Source organism: Schistocerca gregaria, unplaced genomic scaffold (assembly GCF_023897955.1).
Source record: "Schistocerca gregaria isolate iqSchGreg1 unplaced genomic scaffold, iqSchGreg1.2 ptg000483l, whole genome shotgun sequence".
NCBI classification, from domain to species: Eukaryota; Metazoa; Arthropoda; class Insecta; order Orthoptera; family Acrididae; genus Schistocerca; species Schistocerca gregaria.
This window is the reverse complement of record NW_026061892.1, coordinates 1005001-1008683: the sequence shown is the minus strand read 5'-3', so window position 1 is coordinate 1008683 and position 3683 is coordinate 1005001. Positions and strand designations below refer to the sequence as shown.

At 57.3% G+C, this 3683-nt stretch overlaps 1 pseudogene; it reads left to right on the top strand.

Annotated features, from left to right (window-relative positions):
• The first annotated feature begins 1055 nt into the window (after positions 1-1055).
• The window catches only part of LOC126313535 (small subunit ribosomal RNA), a 3219-nt pseudogene continuing 591 nt past the window's right edge, over positions 1056-3683 (top strand).

The following is a 3683-nucleotide window of genomic DNA, read 5'->3' as shown; positions in this document are numbered from 1 at the left end:
GCAGTGTGTATGTGGTCTGATGTAGCATGTCGTGACACATGACATCCTGGCATGCAAGAATTGTTGAATTCGCAAATGTAGGTGGACATCTACGTTTACTGCCCAAGATACGCAAATGAACTGGAAATCCGTTGTAGAGCGGTTGTTCACGCTGGAGGTGAATCTGTGATGGCGACGATCGGTTTAGCTATTAACCGGTTGTTTCAGCGGTACCCGCCACATCCACACACGTGACTAGGCCCATGTGGGTATGAAGCGATACGCGGCGGTGGCTTGGTGGGACTGTTCCTGGCCGGTGAAGGGGGGCCGCCCGGCGTGTTGGCCGCGCGCTGCGTGGGCGCACGCGCAACAGCCGGCTGGTGGGGGCGCCGAGTGGCAGGAGCGCCAGCCGACGGGCCCGGCAGGCGGCGCAGCTACGCTGCGGCGCACCCTGCACGCGGCGCCTGGCGGCCAAAGTTGGTTCAGCCGAGCCCGGTGCGAAGCGCGGTGGACATCTGCAGTGTGCTGGTCTGATTGAGGACTGTGTGCGTTGAGGATGCGCCGCCGCCTGGCACTCGGCGCCGCGACGCCGTCTGCTGCTCGGTCGCCCCAGCGGTTCTCGCAGGTGGTTTGTATCGCAGTTGTGCGGACGTGTTGGCGCGTGCGCTGTGCTGGGAGAGTTCGCTTCTGCACCCAAGTGGGGCTTTGCCCTTGTGTGGCGCTGGCGTTGGAGCTGCCGGTCACCATAGGTGGCGCGTGTTGTCTCCCGCCGGCAATGCCACGACAGCACGCTCCCGGGCCTCTGTCGGCAGCGGCAAGCTCAGTTGGGAGCAAGGGTGTTCGCACTAAAACCGTCTACTCGCCTAACTCCGGGCGATTGCGCCTCTCTCGAAACCGACCAAGTACCTAGGACGGCGCTGCGCGCCACCGGGACCTGAGAGGGTTTCGAGGTGTATCGTGCAGGGGAGCTCGGCCTCCTCCTGTTTGCAGAATAATTGAGCGGACGCTTGCGTGTTCGCGCGGGCCCCCGGGACACACTCCCGGGCGGCCGGCTGCTCAGCTCTAGTTGACGCAGCTCCCTGGTTGATCCTGCCAGTAGTCATATGCTTGTCTCAAAGATTAAGCCATGCATGTCTCAGTACAAGCCGCATTAAGGTGAAACCGCGAATGGCTCATTAAATCAGTTATGGTTCCTTAGATCGTACCCACGTTACTTGGATAACTGTGGTAATTCTAGAGCTAATACATGCAAACAGAGTCCCGACCAGAGATGGAAGGGACGCTTTTATTAGATCAAAACCAATCGGATTGGCTTGTCTGGTCCGTTTGCCTTGGTGACTCTGAATAACTTTGGGCTGATCGCACGGTCCTCGTACCGGCGACGCATCTTTCAAATGTCTGCCTTATCAACTGTCGATGGTAGGTTCTGCGCCTACCATGGTTGTAACGGGTAACGGGGAATCAGGGTTCGATTCCGGAGAGGGAGCCTGAGAAACGGCTACCACATCCAAGGAAGGCAGCAGGCGCGCAAATTACCCACTCCCGGCACGGGGAGGTAGTGACGAAAAATAACGATACGGGACTCATCCGAGGCCCCGTAATCGGAATGAGTACACTTTAAATCCTTTAACGAGTATCTATTGGAGGGCAAGTCTGGTGCCAGCAGCCGCGGTAATTCCAGCTCCAATAGCGTATATTAAAGTTGTTGCGGTTAAAATGCTCGTAGTTGGATTTGTGTCCCACGCTGTTGGTTCACCGCCCGTCGGTGTTTAACTGGCATGTATCGTGGGACGTCCTGCCGGTGGGGCGAGCCGAAGGGGTGCTTTCGCGTCCCGAGGCGGACCCCGTTTAAATCCTACCAGGGTGCTCTTTGTTGAGTGTCTCGGTGGGCCGGCACGTTTACTTTGAACAAATTAGAGTGCTTAAAGCAGGCAAGCCCGCCTGAATACTGTGTGCATGGAATAATGGAATAGGACCTCGGTTCTATTTTGTTGGTTTTCGGAACCCGAGGTAATGATTAATAGGGACAGGCGGGGGCATTCGTATTGCGACGTTAGAGGTGAAATTCTTGGATCGTCGCAAGACGAACAGAAGCGAAAGCATTTGCCAAGTATGTTTTCATTAATCAAGAACGAAAGTTAGAGGTTCGAAGGCGATCAGATACCACCCTAGTTCTAACCATAAACGATGCCAGCCAGCGATCCGCCGCAGTTCCTCCGATGACTCGGCGGGCAGCCTCCGGGAAACCAAAGCTTTTGGGTTCCGGGGGAAGTATGGTTGCAAAGCTGAAACTTAAAGGAATTGATGGAAGGGCACCACCAGGAGTGGAACCTGCGGCTTAATTTGACTCAACACGGGAAACCTCACCAGGCCCGGACACCGGAAGGATTGACAGATTGATAGCTCTTTCTTGATTCGGTGGGTGGTGGTGCATGGCCGTTCATAGTTGGTGGAGCGATTTGTCTGGTTAATTCCGATAACGAACGAGACTCTAGCCTGCTAACTAGTACCCATATCCGCAGCAGGTCTCCAAGGTGAAGAGCCTCTAGTCGATAGAATAATGTAGGTAAGGGAAGTCGGCAAAGTGGATCCGTAACTTCGGGATAAGGGTTGGCTCTGAGGATCGGGGCGTGTCGGGCTTGGTCGGGAAGTGGGTCAGCGCTAACGTGCCGGGCCTGGGCGAGGTGAGTGCCGTAGGGGTGCCGGTAAGTGCGGGCGTTTAGCGCGGGCGTGGTCTGCTCTCGCCGTTGGTTGGCCTCGTGCTGGCCGGCGGTGCAGGATGCGCGCGCCTGCGCGGTTTTCGCGCCCCGGTGCTTCAACCTGCGTGCAGGATCCGAGCTCGGTCCCGTGCCTTGGCCTCCCACGGATCTTCCTTGCTGCGAGGCCGCGTCCGCCTTAGCGTGCTCCTCCAGGGGCGCGCGGGTGCGCGGATTCTCTTCGGCCGCCATTCAACGATCAACTCAGAACTGGCACAGACTGGGGGAATCCGACTGTCTAATTAAAACAAAGCATTGCGATGGCCCTAGCGGGTGTTGACGCAATGTGATTTCTGCCCAGTGCTCTGAATGTCAACGTTAAGAAATTCAAGCAAGCGCGGGTAAACGGCGGGAGTAACTATGACTCTCTTAAGGCGATCAACTGGCGGCGGCGCGGCTGCATCCGAACTCGGCTTCTCGAAGCAGGGTTTTGCTGTAGTCTAGCTGCTACCGCGAGGTCCCTTCCTTGGGTTGTAGTTACAGGGAGTGTGAAGCGCAACACATGGGCCTAGCCCACTTAGCCTCTCCACTTCTGCGGTCTTCTCCCCTTTACATGGGCCCGCTGATTTCGCAGAGCAGAAGACCGCACCAGGGACCTGGGGGGGTTACCAGCCCCCCCTCGCATTGTCCCTTTTAGTTGGAGGCATTTTATATGATAATACAAGTGGTGGTCCTTCCGCTGAAGGAGCCACCCCAGCTTCCCCAGCATCTATCCGGCCAACCGGCCGTGACGCAAATACGGTAACTTGTGTAGCTTCTTACGCCTGCAGTGAGTGCCACCGCAGCTTCACCACCAAGAACGGGCTCGGGGTCCATCGCCGCCGCCAACATCCTGCGGCCGCCAACGCGGAGATCATCACGGAGAGGCATCGCGCGAGGTGGACGGGAGAAGAGGTCCTATCGCTCGCCAAGGCGGAGGCCGAACTTTTCCTTGAGAGGGACGCACGG